Below are 23,210 nucleotides of genomic sequence, written 5' to 3'. Positions count from 1 at the left end.
CAGTTTAAGTCATGCAGTCATGGAAAAAGTGTGTTTTCTTTCATACATTGTGGATTCTTAGTGCTCAAAATAGCTGAACCTCAAAAAACCAAAACTGCAAAGAAACAATATTTCAATTGCTATACAAATTTCTTGCCATGTCACACTGTCACCAGCGATGCCATCCCTCAGCATTCACACGGTTCCGATCTACATAAAATTGACCATTTCGATTCCCTCTCGTCGTTTTGTTTTGCCCAAGCGTACCCACTTCTGGTCTGTCAGATGAGCAACACCTACCGTGCCGTCCGAAGACGCGCGTCTGTGCGACACTTTTTCGCTTCAATGACTATAGAATGCATGCATGTGCACTCTTCCAAACCCGTCGCCCGCAATCCGCAACCGGACGACACCACCCGTTCATCGCGATTAGCGTCCTCGTCGTCGTTGAGCCAGTCTTCGCGACAAGCAAGGGAGAAAAAAATCCGATTTTTGCTCAAGAGCACCAGTTGTAGAGAATCCTATACTTCACTTCGTCACTTTTGCTTTACATACCATGCCAACTACTAGGTAGTGTGTGCGAGTTTTCGCTCGTTCATGCGGACTCTATGTGCATGTGCAACTAGCTACTCTCCTCCATGCGACAACGGCGACGACGATAGTCAGTTGGTCGGTCGCGTACCACTCTGGCTGGAGGAATTCAATCACTGAGACTATGTGTCCCGCTTTCAAGTGTATCCCCGCGCGCGTCCAGATGCACTATGAGACATTTTCTTTCAAACAGATGGATAAAACTTGGCTTGATTGCTCGCAATCCATTTATCAGTTTGATTGCGGATGTTAGATCAAGAATATCGTTGCAGATCCAACGAACTCCAAGATATTACCAAATTTATTCAAATGTTTTTGAGAGCTATATCCTTCTTATTTGTTGTGGTTTATAGTTAAGCCTAGATGCTCCAATATTTTGTGACTTGATATCGCTTTATATATTATGGAACCATAAGTTGCATGCTCCACAAAAAAATTGTGTTGTGGACCCTTCGAAAAGATTTCCAACATATTCTAATACACATCCTAATCCAGATCCTAATTTAAATTACAGAAAAAGAATTGTACGAATTCGTTTTTCAGACAATTGAAAATATGTCAATGAAAAAGCTTCAAATTTAATTTATTATTAAGCGATTTCGTAGTGAACAAAAAGACAGAGTATCATAACCACTCAGAACCCCATGGTGTGGATAGCCGACGAAGAAGCTCTCAAACGGAGATTCATTCAGTCTCAGTCGAAGGCATCGCGAACGCGCGGGGTACAAACTTGCATTGCGCTGCACTTTTTTCCTTCGCCAGATTTTGTGTTTTTTTTTTCCTTTGCTTGGAAGCAAAAAAAAATCCTCCATGGAGAGCTCGAACACAGACTCGTGTGGCACTAACACCGCTCCACCAACATAGTAGGTACCTACGATCGTGTGCATATTTGAACGATTTAAAGCGATTTCCTTTGGATGCCATTATTCTCGGTACACGGGTGACACACGGGAAAAGGGGAGGATTAGAGAGGCTGGCAGCCATCAGACACCAGAAGCTTTTATATTTTATTTCAACTTTGTCTTTTCCGCCTGTCTTCCCACACATCGGGATCGGGATTTAGCGCTAAAGGGCAGTCCGCAGAATAGTCAGCCGTGGCAGGCAGGACTATAGTGAGTGTGGTGGGTGGGAGGATATGTAAGTCAGTGCGCGCGCGTTGCACTGACTTTTTGATAAGAATTCTAGATTTGAATTTAAATTTAGCACTTCGGAGCCGCTTGTCTTTTGCTCTCGTCCGGGTTAATTTCATGGCTTGACGGTGCCCATGAGAATGAATGGGGTTTCCAACTGTTCGTGTGAAAGAACTCTTGGAAACAACGATGGACTAAGTTGGTCCAGTTTTCCACTTGGGATGTTTCATTGGAGCGTGAACTTGAAATGCAATTAAAAACTTGGGAATGGAATAAGAAGGCAAATAAGGTAGAAGGTAGGTTTGATTCGAGAGATCGCGTCCTAAGCTAAGCTTTGGACCAATTCACAATAACTTACGAAGGATTTCAAGAATAATTTGATCTACTGTTCGACTACTTTATTGCACTACACTACATTGGAGAGCTATAAGACTAATAATAAAACCAGAACCTAAAAAAGAGCCATCGAAAAAGCGCTTTAAGCATTGTTTTAAACAGATCGACATCAACAAATATGATAAGATGATTTTTTGTGGATATATATTTTTAATAAAATGGAACTCGTAATCAAAACAACAAAGAACAAAGTATTATCCAAGTTATCGAATTTGACTAACTCGGGTCTTCACTAAATCCAGACAATAACAACAGCCGACAGTAAATATAAAACTGAATTATTACCAATGACAACTCGTTTATCCTCTTTTGTAAATGTCAAAATGTCTTGAAGTTCAACAGAATAGGACAACATCGTATACCGTGGAACTATATTATCTATTCGTTACAAAGTTAGTAGACTATTTCTACCAAAAATGGATTTTTTCGTGATACAGGCAAATTATCCAACTTCGAAAGTAGCACGCTGGATTTCCCAAAAGATACGATTTCCAAAACAAAGCATCATTTAGTTTGACAGATAAAACTTCGGAAGTCCCTACATCCGAATTCTAATTTGGTACTACGCCGACAATATAGAGTTAGCTGTTTCATAATGACATTCTCAATAACAAAAAAAATCAATTGTCAATATTTAGTCATTTAGACATGAGGTCGTGATTTCAGTTTAATTAGTGAAATACAGTTTGTTGTGGTAAATAGTTTTAAAAAGTCACAAGCATTTCATCGTTTGTTGCATATAAAATCAAACACAATATTTTTTTTTGTCCTCTGCAGATAGCGGCATCGCTAGCCTCTTTTGGGGCTTGTTGAAACATTAGCATTAGTCGTCCCTACTATGGGCTCAGACTAAATCTACAAATTGAATAGCGGAATGAACAAAAATGGCACGCACACGTTTTCTAGACTGATGGAAAAATTTTAATGACATTCTTTGGATCTTCTTGCCAGAGAATTGGATTATTAACAGAGTCAAGGAAACATTCAAATCGAACACGGTTTCAATCGAGAACAAAATAAAGAAACATCACGTTATGCAAAACACTTAGAAGGTTTTTAATAATCTTCATTCTCAATAAGAACGCACTGCATAAATTTCCTCAAAACCACATATCTAATATCCCTCAAGGAGAGCGGGAAGTTTGCTTCAATTACTAAAGTAAATTTGACAGCGGATCAAGTTTTGGAGAAACGACCATTTTCCTTGTGGAATAGTGGGAAGGAATGTTTTTCGGCAAGGAATAGTTACAGCTCCATTGACTTTTCATACATGGGTGTAATAAATCCGTTCCTCGAAACGATTTCATGATTCTATGTTTTTTTTCACGCAACGCATCCCATGCGTTACAATTTGGTTGAGATTGAAAATCTTAAGAGAAAAAGCTCACCACGGGGCTTGAACTCGAGTCCACTGAATCCGTCCGGCGTGCTACTCATCCGTTGTTATTTCTTGGGAACGGAGTGTTCGAAGTATATAACCGGTTATGCAATTCGTCGACTGGTGAGGATTGCACAGTACTAGGAATAATATTCCTGGGATCATGAATTATAATCATGATTTCATGAACTGACAGATTTCATGATTTTATGATTTTACATTCATGATTTTATGCATTTTTTGTGTAGCAAGCGTTACTAGCGTTACGAAAATGCTCTACTTTGCAGCTCCATAGTGCTCAAAGCCTAGTACGCTGCTTAACGGAAAATTTGATCGAATTACCAAAGTAAATTTGACAGCTGATTCAGTATGGGTGAAAGCGGGACTGATTTGCGATTTGGGCGTAACTTATTTTGTAAACAAACATTGTTTTATCGATTCCGTAAAATACAAGCATTTTACTCCAAAACTAATTCCCTTATCTGATAGAGGAAAGCCTATTCTGTCGGATACATACGGTGGTTTTCTCAGAAAATGCTTGCTTTAGCAGGAATATGTCTTCCAATGTTTGTAATTTAATGTAATTTTTCCGTATGAAAAAGTGACAGCTACATTTACTTTACCCAGCAGGCGTTATTAGCTGACAAGTAGAGGAGATTTCAGCAGCGTACTAGCCTCAAGAAATGTCATTCCTTGACTATTTCTTGGTCCAATCTTTTTGCACAGTACTATTGAAATCCATACTACCCTTAATAATTGAATTCAATCGACGGAGCAATAAACATCGACAACTTTATTCCCACCGATCTACTATGCATCGATGTTAAAATGTTAAATTCAACCTTTGTTTTGTGTACGTTTTTTCGCAAGAAAAAGCGAACACGCTCTGGTCACAAATTATTTCGTATTTCTAAGGGTAAGCTAATTAATGTAAATATAACGTTGTTAAAGTGAAATCAGTAGTGATTCAGTTTCATTCCAAATTTTCGACCACTATTCTAGTTTGAATCTGGAACAAAATAGAACAAACTCGTTGGTTTCCACAGCAGTGTTCCGTTCATGTTTTTCAAATTTTTAATTTGGGTAAAACGTCCTTTCGTTGTGGTATATCCTATCGTTGCGGTAGTGTTTAAATAGTCCATCCTGGATAACATATCATCAAAAGAATTGTGGATCCGCTAAAGCTCTTCGAATCAACCACTAGAACACCTTTTGTGTGTGCGTCATCCTCTATCGCTCACCCAGCTGGGGGTGTTGATCAAGTAGTACTACGAATAATTTGATCAAATCTCATGCTCCGTAATGGTGCTCCTTTTGTTACGAATACTAGTACCACAAAAAGGATTCACTTCTGAAGCAAGAAAGGTTTCTTCAGGAATGGGATGTACTAGTTATTCATAAGAGGTACAGCAAAACTTCACAAAGACGCCCTCATTTGTAGTAACTACTCAGGGAGTTGAAGGTCGAGAATAGCCACCGTTGCATACCAAAGCGTGAACCGGATACCTGGGACTCCCACAATATCCGCGGCAATAGCAGCAAACGATGCCCTGTGCGTATTTAGTGTAAAATTTCATGAACATAGCATTCTGAAGCAATAAGATAAAGAACTGGAACATGCTCACCAACTTAGTTTGTCCAGAGTTTTGCATTTTCTATCCTCCTTTGCTTAACCACTAGAACACCTTTTGTTAGACAAAATCCCTTTCAAAATGATGGAAAATCATCATTTTTCATTTAAAAAAAATAGCGTCCTAAGGTCCTATTGTTGTTGTATCGCTCTCCATAAGAAATACAGCCAATATTGCAAAAATAGGACTGACCTTCAAAAAATATCGCAACAAAAGGCAACTGCGTCCTATTATTTTTGTAGTTTGTTCTTATTGTTAAAAAACATAAAGCAACATAAGTTTAGCCCAATTGACGTAATATTTACGAAACGATGTGATGAAAGATAAAAAAAGAAAAAAAATAAACGGCCCACCCACCGCGAGTTGGCATCGGTGGTGACGAAATCGAGGTGGTAGAAGAATTTGTGTACTTGAGCTCACTGGTGACTGCCGAAAATGATACCAGCAGAGAAATTCGGAGACGTATAGTGGCTGGAAATCGTACATACTTTGGTCTCCGCAAGACGCTCCGATCGAATAGAGTTCGCCGCCGTACCAAACTGACAATCTACAAAACGCTCATTAGACCGGTAGTCCTCTACGGACTCGAGACCTGGACGATGCTCGTGGAGGACCAACGCGGACTCGGAGTTTTCGAAAGGAAAGTGCTGCGTACCATCTATGCACTGAAAATACTCCACACGTCGAAACTTAATTTTTGAACATGATATATTCATGTTTCATTCAAATATTAAAGTTTTATTTGTTCCTTATAACTTTTGTCTTTGTTATATGTTAATATCATGGTAATTTACATTGGTTTTATAAACATCCCCACACATTCTATATCCACAAGAATGGCAGAAAAATGTCACGTGTAAAAACAGTAGATTTTAACGAATTGTCGTACCACCAGAATCGAACGTGTTTTACATTGTGATTACTCAACAATCTACAATAGTTGTTGTTATGTATTTGCTACTCATGTTTTTGCTGTCATCATTAGTCCACGCTTTTTTTTCACATTCAGCTTCGGGTAGAAAATATTCCGCTCCCAATCATTCCGTAATGATAAACAGGTGTTTCTCATGGAATGTTCCGTGAAATATTATCCAGCTGCTTACGTACAGGTAAGCAAATTATTATACAAAAAAAAATGCATTAGAATATAACAAAATAAATGTCTGTTTCAGCAAACAAAGACCTCGATAAGGATGTTAGTTCCATCTGTTTACCACGCAACAACATCCGGCAATTATCATGGATCTTAAGTGCTCAGAAGAACCTAATCCGGAGATTAAACGTTGAAAAACGAGTAATCTTACAAAAGAAAACAACGACGCGACAAATCATAAAATTTCGGCAATCAATACAATGCCGAATTCTACCAACACGGTGCGAAATTACAATATTTGTAATTTAGATTAAATAAAATGTTGATTATATTACAAACTTGGATTTTATCGTGATTTATTGGCCTTATATATTAGAACATTAGTTGAATATTATAAAAACAAAATTCTATTTCCATTTCATTTCATAAGAAACGAAAGGCATTTCTGGTCCGAAAGCCGATAAAACGCTACATATTCATACGTGAATATAATATGTCATAGATGTTATATTCATTTTCTTACCTCAGTAAAATGAATGGATTCATTCACCACATATTAACGTGTAAAGTTTGTGAATAACCAATGAATCACAAATAGTGAAAAATCACGTGTGAAACAAGTAGCATGAACGTGTATAATATGTTCAGTGTGGTGCTTAACGTTCTACTTAGGCTGTGAACCATTCCACCGATTCGTTTAACTTTTAGTTAAAATTTGACAGTTCGATGGTTATTTCGCCGTGGTTAAAAATAACCCTGCTCCGGAGCATGGTTAGATTTGACAGTTCGATAGTTAAACTTTGTTCGCGAGAAAATTGGCGCCAAATCCATTTCGCTTCAAATAACCATCAATCTGTCAAAACACAAATGGGTCGGCTTCAGAGTAAAATTTAAACCACGATTAGAAAATAACCATCGAAATGTCAAATTTTAACTAAAAGTTAAACGAATCGGTGGAATGGTTCACAGCCTTAGAACTTAGCGTTCTACCAGTTCTAATTTTTCGACAGTTGACTGGTATAAAAAAATGAATCTAGAACATCTGCTGAGAAAATGAATGTTTCAGATTCATATTCAAACTGACAGCCCCGAAGGATTTGAATCACTGCTGCTTTTACTCTTAGAGAATTAAAACTATTCAGTCTTAGTTTAATTAATCCAGGCGGAAGAATAAAATTAGGAAAGCAGTGCAGAAAGAATTTCTGGAGCTAAATACCACATCCGTTATATCGGAAACAAACAACAAAACAATTTCCATTACAAACAAAGGTCGGGCTAACATTTTACGACAGGGCTGCCCAACGTACGGCCCGCGGGCCGGATGCAACCCTCGGCTCCATTTTTTTGTGGCCCGCGGCGTGTAAGAAAAATAACCTTGTAATCGACCCGCCAGCTTTTTTATTTGACTAGAAATCAATCTGGCTCTTTTTCATTATTTATTATTAAATAGGTACCTACGTAAGTTTTAAATCAATGCTCGCGCTGCAAAATTATTAATTTAAATTTCAATCGAAAAATAATAAGACACAAAAGGTTGATGTGGAACATCGCATTTTCAAAAAAGATTTGTAAGAGTTATTTATGTTCACGTTGAAAAAAGGAAGGCCAGAATGCTTATTTTTTTAGATTTTTTGCAATATTGAAGGAGTCAAATCTGAATCCAAGCATTCTATGAAATATGATAATTGAAAGGGCCCAGGTAGGAAACAAAAATTGATAGATCTTCAAAAGTGGAAGGGCGCTCAATCTATTTAAATTTCCTTTCAAATGGTACACCCGAGCAAATATAAAGTCAGTAAATGCATTACGGGCCAGTTTTGCTGTTAGTAAGATTTTGGATAAATGGATGAAACCTTTCCAGGACGGTGTTGAGGAATGGATTGATGTTGACATCGTGTGTTCTAAGGAAATAACTTCCTCCAGTAGCATCAGTTTGCGCCGAAAACGATGAAGAATAAAAGTTCTCGTAAAAGATTTGAAGCTACGTTCCGTAAAAAAGCTTCCTGTTTTATATTCTACACTAACGCAACTATGAAAATACTGACGTGGCAAAGGTGGCTGTCTTCATAAGAGAAATTGATGGTCATCTTCGAATGACAGAGAAATTGGTAGCTTTGATCCTAATGCAGGGAACAACTAACGGCAAACACCTGAGGGCTATTAAGACCTATAAGCAGGAACTTTTTTTATCTTTCGAAAACTGAAGGGACCTTATAATTGAAGGAGCACCTGCAATGACAGGAAAGAACAATTTCGTTGTGACCATTTTAACCAAGGGAAAAAAAAACACGAGGTATGGCGATATTTCCCTGCCATTGCATATTCACCAAAAGAAGGGAACTCAAACCACATTATTGCAAATTTCATTGACTAATCCGAGCTTGAGAGATTTTATTCTTTTCGAAAAGAAAATGGCACTATTTTTACAAGATAAAGAAAAACCACTGCCCGAGCTGAATGATCCTGATTAGATGAGTGACTAGACTTTTCTAGCAGATATCGCCAAACATTTCAATGACTTGAACATAACGCACTTTGGTACAGTGGGTTGCTGAAATCTTGTACAATTCTCTCATCCTGTTGAAAACAGTTCAACACCGTTTACCGATGTGAATAATTTAATATAATGTTTCAAATGGACCTCTAATGCAACGACGAAACCAATATAAACAAAAAAGATATTCTGGACGCAATAAAATCGTGTTTAGTTTTTCTAGAAAATGAAAAAAAAAACAATGATTATTTTGAAAATATTCAAAAACCCACAAAACAAAATTAATAAATTTATCGCCATATTCTTTTTTCGATTTAGTCACATTCCTTATCACCCCAAAATTCATCAAGGAGGTTATAAAATCGGTATATCTTTGTATTACCAGTGTTAATGCAATTTTCGATCATCTTAAAAGAAGTCGGCAGTGTTTGATTGCTTTCAAATCGGTTGGAAATGAAAAAGCCACTCGGATCTTTTAATCGCATGATTTTTGGGAGACAATTGCAATACGAACTTTGGTTGAGTCAAGCGTGCAAAAAAAAGTGTACCATCATCTGAATAATGCGACGACCCGAAATATTGTGCGTATTAGCTGCCCTAATCATCTTCTCCAGAATTCTGCTCGACATGGTCAAGATCAGTTAGACATCAAAGTAGAAACGCTAGATCAATATTTTTTTTTATTATTATTATTGAAGATCCATTCATAAACCAAAATACACCCAGGTTTTTTTTTACACGGTTTGGTTTTGGTCGTTTAAGACCTTCAGCGTCAATGAAGCAATGAGTTAACCCCACTAAAAAATTCACAAAAAATCAAAGAAAATTCAGGGGGTATTTACAAAGCAGTGAAAGTTCAGGTTAACCGAGAATTTAATGAAATCCAACCGTGTAAAAAAAAACCTGGGTGTATTCGTAGTGCTTTTCTAATCAATAGCCTCTGGAAAACTGCTTTTATTTCCCAAATTAAAGCAGAATTCAATGCTATTTGTCAGTAAAAAATCATCAATACTCAAATAGCTTTTCCCAATAGCAGACTAACAGTGATTGCTTCTAAATTTGAATCTTTTTCTCATATGCTGAGGATAAATCGAAATGGATTTATTTTTCGAATAGACTTTGAAAAACTTTAAAAGAAACTGAGCTGAAGAAGAAAATTCAGAAATGATAATCAGTTCATAAATGACAGTTCAGTTCAGTAATGAATTGAAGTTCAACATCATTGAAAGCGACGGGATACGATCTATCAGATTTGAAATGGAACTTAATTCGTTTAATTTTCAATCGTGATTTGACATGTTGCATGATGATTTTAAAATCACGTCAAAAAGTGGTAATTTCGTCGAGGAACTAGATTTCTAGAATGCCACGGAACTTACCCAACGTCACTCAAAAAACTTGAAAAGGGCTCTATTGAGAACATTTTGAGGAAATTATGAAGAACCTTGAAATAGGCTCTAATGAGATAACTTTCAAGAGTATCAAAAAAATCCTCCGGTTAAACAAAAACCACAATTGAACTCGAAATTAATCCAGAACCATGTGATCAATTCTAACTATCACCTTATATTAAAAAAAAACTCGGGATCTAACCAGTTGAATTGATTGGAATTGGTGTTGGAATTTATTATTGAACTGAAATCGTTTTATGAAGAATGATAATTATTTTTATGAACTGATAAACATTTCGCAGACGTGGCTAGAAAACATCATCAAATAATAATTAAAATGCAAACCCAACTATAATCACATCAAAATTCACATTTTAATAACGTTCGCATATCAAATCATAATTCCTCCCCATCAGCAGCGTGCTGTTGCCAGCACGTGAACGTAACACCTCACGCAATACGTACACTTTTTTGACAGTCTCAATTAATTTATGGCTTATCGCAAAAAAGAGCATTATTTATCACTGCAATATACTCGCACAATCTACCGGCTGCCGGCTGGCGTAATGGGAAACGAAGTCCTAAGAGGTTTTCCGAAATAATGCTCGACCAAACATCCGGCCGCTCGGTACTATGGCCGAGCCCAATGGTGGCGAGCGAAATGTGTAAAGAGTAATGCAATTTATTTAATTTTCAATTTAAATTTCATTAAGGTTCTTTCCGAACGGACCCCTCACCATAGTAAATATACTCCGGTGTGGGGTTACAAAAGCTCAAGGGCGGCTTTTGGATTCAATCGATTCATTTCGGGAAATAAATTAAAGATGAAACAAAAAATGTTCATGAACTTCTTCATATGTCTTGATCATAGTTTAAAGTAATTGAACAGTTTCGCTAAGGCATCGTAATGAAAACTTGTAGTGAATGACAACCGACGGCATAAAATAATCAAAACAATACGAAAACAATTTCCGCAATGAATCCGTTTAAGATAACTCTCCAATTTAGCTAATTTCATTGTTTATCGAAGTATCTTGTGGTATAGCTAAGTTGCAGAACATTTATCTTCTAAAATCAACCATTGATGGAACAAAACTCGTCATCGTCATTCACTTGTATCAAAATATTCAAAATATTATAACACATTTGAATTACTTTCATTTCTGATTTTTTTTTAAATACCCCCAGAAGGATACAAATATTTAGGAAAGTAGATGACCCAATTCAAAGACGATAGTTGCATAAACTAATTCGGGTGTTATTTTTTCAAATCGCATACTTTAGATTGCAGATAGGCTCCAACACTATTCCAGAGCGACGGTGTATATTCCGCTAGACGGAAGGCACAGAAAATATTTATGAGAATGTCTATTTACTTTAATGTTAAGGTTACTTCCACCCAGACAGCGAAGCGAAGGAAATGAAAATAACAGAATATCCGCTTCGTTCAAACTGCCACCACCACCACGTCACCGGCCACCACCGACGACAGACACGTGTTTCACGTGAAAACTCCTTCAAAATATAACCGCTGCTACCACAACATCATATTCCACAGAATGGAAAAAAAAAATAAAAAAACACCGAAAAAAAACTATATTCACTTTTGGTCGCTACCACCAACACACACATTAGTTCACCTCCTGTCAAGGACCTCGTCGTTCGGTAAGCAGAGCTAGCTATCGCAGTAGCCGTAGCTGTAGCAGCAGCAATCAAGAACACGAAAAACACAGTGTGCCATGAAAAATCGACACCGCGAATTTTCCACTTCATCCAAATCCAGACAACACCAACTTTTTCATTCTTTCGATCCCCCAAAATGCACACAAACTATCAATCGAGTTACCGGAGCGGATTTTCCACACACTACACGCTGTGTCACACTTCGGATCAACAACAAACGCACGGAGCTGACCGGAACAAAAAAAAATCGGAAAACAACTGATACGCGAATTAAAAACTATCAATCGCGCGTTTTGATTCCTCAGCGGAGCGGAAAAAGTGCTCCCCTTCGATTCCGATCGCACACCAACACCTCACATACACACGTGAATGTATTCCTGCGGCTTACGAATCGTGTGTGAGGATTTTCACGACTTTTCCGACTACCGAGCACTATTTTAACAACTATAGCGAGAGTTTACCTAACAACCGATCACACATCGATGGTGAATGAAAAACCTTCGCTCACTCTCGACTACTCTCCGATGCGCTAACGAATTCTCAGAAAGGAAACGTCCGTTCACGACGAAAGCTTCTAACTCACTGAAAAACCGAACCACTCGAACGCCCCCCACAGAAAGCGAACGCCCGCTCACTCACCCGCGCACACGGCACAAAAGAGCGCACGTTCAAAAATTCCTCTCTTTGGTGTTTCTCAGTGGTGCATCACGCTTTTACATTCGTCTCAACGACCGACCGAGAGCCAGCGGTGCAACGATTGCTGCGCACCGTTCTCTTCTTTTCTCTCTCCATTCTGCCTCCTAACGAGAGACACCCCACAGTGCACCCTCTCGCGAGATAACGAATGCATCCACGGAACCGCGACCAAGTCGTTGCAGTTCAGCGCATCCTCACGCGATATGTTTCCATCCATACTGCCAACAAACAGCACAACAGCTCTGCCGACCATCATGGTTGACGAACGAACGATATGCTATAACCGCTCACCGTTACTACTCATTCTCTCCGGTCTCCCACGACACAACGAACGGATGGCGGTGAGTGAACGAAATGTCAGAAAAATTTTCATCCCCCTGCCTGCCTGTATGGCACACCGACACCATCCTACGCCGACCATGCGGTGTGGATAAACTCTCTTTCATACACTGGTCGCGCGATATGTACGTACGCGGGTGGAAACTCAGGTAATCCATAATCGAGAACGATCAACCAAACGAGAAAGGAAAGGATGGATGGTTTTTCCAAGCGCAGCAACCCTTTGCTTTCTTGTTGTTTTGAGGCAGTGGCGTCCGTTTGGTTTTTCAGGAGGGTGATGACTAACTGCGATCATAATTTGTTAGTACAGTTTACTGTCAAAAATGATTTAGTTTTCGAGACGAATAGAATTACAGAGTATCATTGTTTCTTTATAAAAATCTAATTTTAGTTTTTTTCAATATTTTCCTTGGAGCATTTCTGAAGTATTAATGAATGGGATTTATCCCCAGATCTTTTGAATAAGTAATAAAAAAGAGAACTATTAATGGAATTACACATCATCTGAATTTCTTGATATTTATCCGAAATCTATGCTGAATTGGACAAAAAAGGATTGCATTTTGGGCATCCTTAAAATGTCTACAAATGAGTACAAAGAAAATAATTAGTGATGTTCAGATTTGTACATGACTAGCAGAACAGTAAATTCAAAAGATCCGAAACGTATCCCCGAAAATTCCGACGCCCTTGCCTGCGACAGATGGCACAAAGTGCTCTGTGTGAGTAACCGCTCGACCACCATCAGTCAAGTTTCGAGGAACTTGAACCACCCCCGCAAATTCTATCATTCACATCGCCGGAAGAATTCTTGGAATCTGACAGAAACGAATAAAAACAACTGGAATACATAGGCTGCCTGTGAATGTGACGTACAAAATAGTCCACCAGCTAGACGGCACTTCCTTGGAACGGACAAAACGAACCGTGAGCAACCAATGTGATAATGTCATTTCCGTTGTTCTTCCACGTCACTAGAGTGGAGAGTGGAGTATTGCTTAGGTGGGTGTTTTTTCGATGAAAATGGAAAACCCTGCTGACACTAGGTTAATCCAAGACTATGCCAGGAATTTGGTATCTCGAGTCTTTAGGCTATTTTCTTTATGTGGGTAAGTAAGTCCAAGAGAAAAGTGGACAGATAAAATGGATGGTAGGAAAAGTTGTTTTTTGTTTTCGTCGAAAAAGAAGTGGGAATGTAACTAGTTTTTCAAGGAAAGTTCTTATAATGGCATGTGTACTCTTGATGAAAGGTGAGACAAGTACAAGCACAGTATATAGAGTAAAAGCTCTCCCTGTTGTGGAATTCCGAAATTTAAACATGACCTACTCTGCCGTAACCTGATAAAGTGACGTATGCGCCAATTTACGACCTACATGTTTTTCACTTTTCTGTTGAAGAGCTCGATGAAATACTACTCGTTAGCACCATTTTTGGAAAATGGCGTATACGTCACTTTTTCAGATTACGGCAGTACTGATGTAGTCGTAACTAAGTCGAGTCAAGTATGAGACACTAAAGACGGCATTACTGTTGAAGTCGAAATACGTATCAGCAAAGTTACAACAAAATGGTAGAATAAAATGGGGCAGTACTAACTCGTTTGTGACAAGTGCTATACTGCCGTTCTACGCATGCTTGTACCAAATTCAAAAAACGACAAATGAGAAAATGGCATTTGAAATTAAACACTATTTTTCATTGCTGGCGTATAACCACAATGCAATATAATATTATTACTAGACCAACATTTGAAAAGGGCGTAACAGCCAAAATTTATTCCTTCTGATTATTTATCTACATATATAGCTATATATGTGAACGAAGAATCAGACAGAATAAATTTTGGCTGTTACGCCCTTTTCAAATGTTAGTCTAGATTACATCAAAGAACCATTCAGAAGACTTAATTTCATTGAAATCATTCTTATTTTTCACTCACAAATAGAATTTGCGACAACGATCATGAAAATAGTTTGGCGGGACAGTTATGCCGAGAAATAGAGCACTTGTTTTTTGGTTTCTACGCATATCAGCGCCGTTCAATGCATGATTTCGTGAATGACTACTGTGATTGACATATGTCTCCACATGCTTTATCTATGGAAGTGAACCTGCCACGTGGTTGAAGTGATTATGTCGCTTAGAATGAGTATTGTATAAATTGCCCCCATTAAACCAGTGCAACAGACTAAGATTGATAAGAAAATTATGTTGAGCTTTTTAGTGGAATGTTTTCACCTGTCATAAGACGAGTTTAAACAATCCCATTGAATTCCACCACTTAATTGTATCTTGACAGATACGTATTTCGACCTCAACAGTAAGGCCGTCTTCAGTGTCTCGTACTTGACTCGACTTTCGTAAGTCGAGTCAAGTACGAGACACTGAAGACGGCCTTACTGTTGAGGTCGAAATACGTATCTGTCAAGATACAATTAAGTGGTGGAATTCAATGGGATTGTTTAAACTCGTCTTATGACAGGAGACTAAGATTGCAAGATCTAAACAGAAAATGCTATTCCAATGTGTGTTGCTCCATAAAATAACAGAATCCACCATAATAATGAATTTAATCACCGCGAGACAATTATGCGTAGAAATTAAGCAATGGGACAAATATACTTGATGTTGTTTTCAATGATTTTCCGAACAAAGTTCGAAATCTGTTAGATTTTCCTAAAGGTATACATCAAAATAGACTGCTCTATGGTGAAAAGTCAAAATCCACAAAAACTAACATGGGACAACTATGCGTAGAAGGGCAGTACACTGCCGCTAACCGCAAGTCGAGCACATCTGTATATGGGACTCCATATACAGATGTGCTCGACTTGCGGTTAGCGGCAGTACAGTCAAACCTCCATGAGTCGATGTTGAAGGGACCATCGACTCATGGAAATATCGATATATGGAATAGAAAATTCTAGAAAGGCTGTTTGAAGGTGCCATCACAGTAACCAAGAAAATATTTTTTAATATGACACAATTTGCTTCCATGAGTCAATATCGGGTCATGGAACATCGACTCATGGAGGGTTCACTGTACTGAGATTTTTTTTCTGGAGTACAATATTTGGAATTGTGAAATTTTATAAACTAGAGGGGGGCATCATGTGACTCATGTCACTAAGTAAATGATTTAGAACTAGCCTGACAGGCATACCATTCCCATGCACATAAGAATCCCTGTCAACAAAGGACAAACATGCGTATACGGGAGGGATGCTCTAGATTTCGATCGGGATTTCACAGAGAGCGAATCAAGGCGTCAGGAAGCGGTTCCACCGACAACGGCTGCCGTGGCGTTGGTGATGGAGTAGAAGAAAAAAATTCGCTACGGCGGCGATAGTGGCATAAGCTGCCCTTGATTTACATTTCTGCAAACAAATTCGGGCCAGTTACATTCCTGGACTGGGTTCGATTCCCAGAGCCGAGCCTCTTGAAAAGAAGCTTCCGAGCCTCTTGAAAGGAGGCTTCCGAGCCAATCGAAAGGAGGCTTCCGAGCCTCTTGAAAGGAGGCTTCCGAGCCTCTTGAAAGGAGGCTTCCGAGCCTCTTGAAAGGAGGCTTCCGAGCCTCTTGAAAGGAGGCTTCCGAGCCTCTTGAAAGGAGGCTTCCGAGCCTCTTGAAAGGAGGCTTCTGAGCCTCTTGAAAGGAGGCTCTGAGCCTCTTGAAAGGAGGCTTCTGAGCCTCTTGAAAGGAGGCTGAGCCTCTTGAAAGGAGGCTTCTGAGCCTCTTGAAAGGAGGCTTCTGAGCCTCTTGAAAGGAGGCTTCTGAGCCTCTTGAAAGGAGGCTTCTGAGCCTCTTGAAAGGAGGCCTGAGCCTCTTGAAAGGAGGCTTCTGAGCCTCTTGAAAGGAGGCTTCTGAGCCTCTTGAAAGGAGGCTTCTGAGCCTCTTGAAAGGAGGCTTGAGCCTCTTGAAAGGAGGCTTCTGAGCCTCTTGAAAGGAGGCCTGAGCCTCTTGAAAGGAGGCTTCTGAGCCTCTTGAAAGGAGGCACTGAGCCTCTTGAAAGGAGGCTCTGAGGCCTCTTGAAAGGAGGCCTGAGCCTCTTGAAAGGAGGCTTCTGAGCCTCTTGAAAGGAGGCTCTGAGCCTCTTGAAAGGAGGCTTCTGAGCCTCTTGAAAGGAGGCTTCTGAGCCTCTTGAAGGAGGCCTGAGCCTCTTGAAAGGAGGCTTTGAGCCTCTTGAAAGGAGGCTTCTGAGCCTCTTGAAAGGAGGCTTCTGAGGCCTCTTGAAAGGAGGCTTCTGAGCCTCTTGAAAGGAGGCTTCTGAGCCTCTTGAAAGGAGGCTTCTGAGCCTCTTGAAAGGAGGCTTCTGAGCCTCTTGAAAGGAGGCCTGAGCCTCTTGAAAGGAGGCCTGAGCCTCTTGAAAGGAGGCTTCTGAGCCTCTTGAAAGGAGGCCTGAGCCTCTTGAAAGGAGGCCTGAGCCTCTTGAAAGGAGGCTTCTGAGCCTCTTGAAAGGAGGCTCTGAGCCTCTTGAAAGGAGGCTTCCTGAGCCTCTTGAAAGGAGGCTTCTGAGCCTCTTGAAAGGAGGCTTCCGAGCCTCTTGAAAGGAGGCCTGAGCCTCTTGAAAGGAGGCTCTGAGCCTCTTGAAAGGAGGCCTGAGCCTCTTGAAAGGAGGCTTCCTGAGCCTCTTGAAAGGAGGCTTGAGCCTCTTGAAAGGAGGCCTGAGCCTCTTGAAAGGAGGCTTTGAGCCTCTTGAAAGGAGGCTTCTGAGCCTCTTGAAAGGAGGCCTGAGCCTCTTGAAAGGAGGCTTCTGAGCCTCTTGAAAGGAGGCCTGAGCTCTTGAAAGGAGGCCTGAGCCTCTTGAAAGGAGGCTTCTGAGCCTCTTGAAAGGAGGCTTCTGAGCCTCTTGAAAGGAGGCTTCTGAGCCTCTTGAAAGGAGGCTTCTGAGCCTCTTGAAAGGAGGCTCTGAGCCTCTTGAAAGGAGGCCTGAGCCTCTTGAAAGGAGGCCTGAGCCTCTTAAAAGGAGGCCTGAGCCTCTTAAAGGAGGCTCTGAGCCTCTTGAAAGGAGGTTTCGAGCCTCTTGAAAGGAGGTTCTGAGCCTCTTGAAAGGAGGCTTCTGAGCTTCTTGAAAGGAGGCTTCTGAGCCTCTTGAAAGGAGGCCTGAGCCTCTTGAAAGGAGGCTTCTGAGCCCCTTGAAAGGAGGCATGAGCCTCTTGAAAGGAGGCTTCCGAGCCTCTTGAAAGGAGGCTTCCGAGCCTCTTGAAAGGAGGCTTACGAGCCTCTTGAAAGGAGGCTTACGAGCCTCTTGAAAGGAGGCTTCCGAGCATCTTGAAAGGAGGCTTCCGAGCCTCTTGAAAGGAGGCTTCCGAGCCTCTTAAAAGGAGGCTTCCGAGCCTCTTGAAAGGAGGCTTCCGAGCCTTCCCAGTCTCTTGAAATGAAGCTTGCGTCCCTCTTGAAAGGAGGCTACCGAGCCTCTTAAAAAGAGGCTTCCAAGCCCCTTGAAAGCAGAATCCCAAAGAATTCTTGAAACGATGTATCCGAACTTCTTGAACGGAGGCTTCCAAGCGACTTGAAAGGAGGCTTCCGAGCGTCTTGAAACGGGGTTTCCGAGCAGGAAGGTTTCCAAGGTTAATAGGTTCCCAAGCCTATTAACAGGAGGCTTCCAAAATTCTTGAAATAAGATTTACGAGCTGCTTCGGAAGAAGCGTCTCGAAAGGAGGCCTCCAAGCTTCTTGCAACGAAGCTATTGAGCTTTTCGGAAAAAGGTCTTCATGTCTCTCAAGTGGAGGCTTCCGAACCCTTTAGATTCTTGATTTTAGTTCGGAAGCATATTATTCAATATTTTGTCTCGATCAGGTAGAATACCGCCAAAAAACGAACCCACCGCAGGAAGAAAAAAAAGTACGAAGAACAAGTGAACCGTTTGTTTGAGAAACTGCATATTAGAGTGGCCCAGCCTAGTATGGGGAGAAAAAAGTCATCGGATTCTACGGGGCACCCCCAGGATTTTGCCTTTGGGTAAGAAAATCATTCTCTGAAAACTTCAGCCTGATCGGTTATTGCATAAGCTGGCGCAATTGATTCGAAGTTAATATGGGGGTTTCAGCCGAAATATATGGGAAAATACACTTCTGTTACTATTTCGTACAGGAAATTGGATGGAAGAGCCCGATTGAGCCCAGATTTGCAGGAAATGAAGTTAACATGCCAATGAACAATTCGACATAAAATTCTACTATGATTAAATAAACTTTAAATTAGTTTTTAGCTGATTTATTTGGAGTTTGGTTGAGCACTTTGAAATTCATTAATTGCCATGAAAACATATGCATGCAATCAAAGGTGCCTGCGATGCGTGATTTCGCGCGCACTGAAACATAAGTAACTGCACGCGCGCCACAACACATATCGCAGCTACCTTCGATTACATGCGCTTGTTTTCAAGGCAATTCATGAATTTCAAAGTGCTCAACCAAACTCCAAATAAATGAGCTAAAAACTATTTTTAAGTTTATTTAATCATAGTAGAATCTTATGTGGAATTGTTCATTGGCATGTTAACTCCATTTCCTGCAAATCTGGGCTCAATCGGGCTCTTCCATTCAATTTTCTGTACGAAATAGTAACAGAGGTGTATTTTCCCATATATTTCGGCTGAAACCCCCATATTAACTTCAAATCAATTGCGCCAGCTTATGCAATAACCGATCAGGCTGAAATTTTCAGAGAATAATTTTCTTACCCAAAGGCAAAATCCTGGGGGGTGCCCCGTAGAATCGGACGACTTTTTGTATCCTGGGCCAGTCTACTGCATATGTAACATTTTTGGCCAAAATGAGATTTTTATATATTCTGAATCCTCGTCCAAAAATACGTATTCTGGCAAAAAACACGAAAAAATTTTTTTTCGTTTGTTTGAGAAACTACATAAGTCCACGTACTTTGAAGAGCAATTGTGGAGTACTGCCTAGATTTTTTGAACTGAAAATGCCCCAGGCTGCTGAGATTTGCCAAAAACTATTGATCTGTATCGAAGAAAATAAAAGATTCGGTGCAAATTTGTTCAAAAAAACAGTTTTTTGTTGTTTTCTCGAAACAGTGTAAAATGGACTTATGCAGTTTCTCAAACAAATGATTCAAGTTATTAGTGAGGCGCAGAAAAAAATGGAGCAGAACGATATGCGGAGGTTTTATAAGTCTGTCAATGGCGTGGGGAGAAAGACAGTGCCATCTCCCGTCATGTGCAACGACCAACAAGGGAATTTGTTGACAGATAAAACCGAAGTGGCTGCTAGGTGGAAGCAACACTTCGAGACTTTGTTGAATGGAAGTGACGGTGCATCGGTGAACAGAATAAATATTAGCGGCGATGGACAAGCTGTGGAGTCACCTACACTAGATGAGGTTAAAAAAGCTGTTACAGAGCTGAAAAACAATAATACTGCGGGGAAGGACCAGCTCCCGGCTGAACTTCCTAAACATGGCAGTGAGCAGCTTTATGAAGTTCTGCACCATATTATGTCGAAAATATGGGAGATGAGGAAATGCCTGCTAGCTGGTTGGACGGCCTAATTTGCCCTCTTTAAGAAAGGGCACAGACTGGAGTGCGCCAATTACCGAGGAATGACCCTCCTTAATTCGGCGTACAAAATTATGTCCCGTATTCTGTTCAACAGATTGAGACCGCTTGAAGAGTCCTTCGTTGGCGAATACCAAGCAGGTTTTAGTGGGGGCCGATCAACGACGGATCAAATGTTTACCCTGAGACAAATCCTTGATAAATTCCGAGAGTACAACTTGCAGACACATCATCTGTTTATTGATATCAAGGCGGCGTACGATTCAGTGAAATGGAATGAATTATGGCAAATTATGCTTGAACATGGTTTTCCGACGAAACTGATACGGCTGATTCGTATAACTTTGGACAGATCGAAATCAAGTGTAAGGGTTGCGGATGAAATATCGACGTCATTTATTACCTCAGATCCTGTTGATTACCTGTTCAATATAGCACTCGAGGGAGCGATTAGGAGAGCTGGTGTGCAAAGAAGCGGTAACATTATCACAAGATCGCATATGCTTCTTGGACTTGCGGACGATATCTTTATTATCGGGATTGATCGCCGTGCAGTGGAAGAAGGCTTTTATGCCTTTTAAGAGGGAGACAGCGAGGATTGGACTCATGATCAATACCAGCAAAACGAAGTACATGGTCGCTGGCAATCAACGTGGGTTCATTAGTGGTGGTGGTAGCGAAATGGTGCTGGATGGTGAAAAATTTGAAGTGGTAGAAGAATTTGTGTATCTTGGAACATTAGTGACGTGCGATAATGATGTTACCCGCGAGGTGAAAGGCGTATTGCAGCTGCAAACAGGGCTTATTACGGACTTCGTAACCAGCTTAAGTCCCGTAGTCTGCAAACGAAAACAAAACTCGCTCTGTATACTACTCTGATTCTTACGGTGGCTTTATACGGCCATGAAACGTGGACGTTAAAGGAGGCTGATCGGAGAGCTTTCGGAGTGTTTGAGCGTAAGGTGCTGCGGACAATACTCGGCGGTAAACAGGAGAACGGTATCTGGCGGCGTCGCATGAACCACGAATTGTACCAGGTGTATAAAGGGTCGGATATTATTAAGCTTATACAATACGGCAGACTACGGTGGGCTGGTCACATTGCTCGTATGTCGGAAAAACGTCAAGCGAAGATAATATTTAGTAGAGAACCCGGAAAAGGCCGCAAGCTTTGTGGAACGCCGCGTACACTATGGCTTTTTGCAGTTGAAGAGGACCTAAGGGCGCTCAATGTTCAGGGCGACTGGTTTATTGAAGAGCTGTAGCCCATCAAGTATCAAGTAAGTATCAATACAATCAAGGCTAATTATGTTTTTGGCACGCAGTTACCATAGTCAGTTGTTGATATTATGAGTGAGTCTATGGAGAGTAAGTCTGAGTAAGTCATTCTATGTTTTGAATAATCAAAACACGAATGCCAAAACTTGTACCGAATTTGCTTCAAGAAGGGGATTATTTAAGGCTCTGCCCATGAGTACAAAATTTTACGCCGATCGATTCAGTAGTTTCCGAGTCTATAAGGGTTAGACAGACAAAAATTCATTTTTATGTATATAAAAAATATAGAAGAAGAAGAGGAAGTTGGCATTAAACTGTTTTACGTAGTTTTCGTCGGGCAGTCATGTCTTGTACCTACATAACCCTTCTGATTGATTCAAAAGATTTTTTATGGATTACAATTTTTTTCAATTGCAATTTTTATGTTTAAATTTGCTCATATTTTTTTGGTTTTTGGAAAAATTATTTTTTTTTATGGAAAGTTTGTAAATTTGATTTTTATTTCTTGCTTTTACCTTGATTTCTTTATTGTAAATTCACTATTATTTAAAGAAATATAATTTTTAAGCAAATATGTCCCAATTCATACCCTGGCAAAAACAAATCTCACTTTTGCTCAACGTGTTGCAATTTAGTACATCAGTGTGCGTTTCGGATCGATAAACAAAAAACATAAACTAAATAGATTCATCAAAAGTTTTCAAACACCAACCCACACTACTCCTCCAGCACATGATCTTCCCATATTTTCAAATCCATTTTACTTTTTCAAGAATTCATGAAATTCCATCTGATGGAAGCATTCTTGCCTTCCTGTCATTTGTTTTTCTTAATGTGTGCAAATTTCATCTATTTACACTAATGGGAGAGAATTGTTTCTTTCGCTTCTTGCAGACCGACAACTTGGGGGACGAAACTTGGTGGCACTTTCCGACCGACGAACCGGAATGCTCAGTGTTAGTGATGATTGTATGGAACACAGCTGGCGCGATAGAAGAACTTTACCATTTCGTTCATCGGTGTTTCTCGGCCAGTCTCAAAACCACCTTCACCACTAACCCAGTTTGGAGAAAATGACTCATGGCAAGTTGTGCATTGGTCGTTTCGGTATTTTTCGACTGATCTATTAAACACTTGGAAGAGTATTCATCAAATTCTAGCTGATTCCAACTTTAACAAAAGTTCGACGGAATCCTGCAAATATTAAAAGTAGCTACATAAAGCAAGACATCCTTCCGATGACATCGAAATAGAATTACTCGGAATGAGAAGAACTGACAAAGAAAAGGGCAACCGAGCATTTAACGATTCACTGGGGAGTGCAAAGAAGCAAAGTGACTTCTGCACTATGACAGCAGTGGGTAGTGTAGAGTCGAACAGCCAACCAATGCACTAGTAGCATCGAACTACGACACGAAAGTGGTGCTTTCAACCTCATATTCCCACCACCACCCATCCCTCATGTACGTACACCCAGTTCAGAAAACCCGAAAGGACCTTGGCTGGTTGCGTTTGACTGCGTTTGGTCTATCGCTCGCTTCGCTTTCCATGTTCAACTTGAGGAGCTCTTATTGCTCTCTATCTATTTTCATTTCATCTTGATGGGTTTC

The 23,210-nt window shown here is 40.2% G+C and overlaps 1 protein-coding gene across 6 annotated transcripts in view; it reads right to left on the bottom strand.

Moving 5' to 3' along the window:
* LOC134213273 (aryl hydrocarbon receptor nuclear translocator homolog) overlaps positions 1-23,210 on the bottom strand; it is a 627,873-nt gene that overhangs the window by 512,948 nt on the left and 91,715 nt on the right. For 2 of the 6 annotated variants that reach the window (XM_062692164.1, XM_062692166.1), the window contains exon 1: positions 11,930-12,276. The exons of 2 other annotated variants lie outside the window; for them this stretch is intronic. The gene's annotated coding sequence lies outside the window, so the exon portion shown is untranslated. Of the gene's footprint in view, positions 1-11,929; positions 12,350-23,210 lie in introns of those variants that run through there. 2 more of the 6 variants (XM_062692163.1, XM_062692162.1) reach the window with 2 other exon arrangements.

Source organism: Armigeres subalbatus, chromosome 2 (genome assembly GCF_024139115.2).
Source record: "Armigeres subalbatus isolate Guangzhou_Male chromosome 2, GZ_Asu_2, whole genome shotgun sequence".
Classification (NCBI taxonomy): domain Eukaryota; kingdom Metazoa; phylum Arthropoda; class Insecta; order Diptera; family Culicidae; genus Armigeres; species Armigeres subalbatus.
Note: the sequence above shows the minus strand (reverse complement) of the source record. Positions and strands in the feature narration are given on the sequence as shown.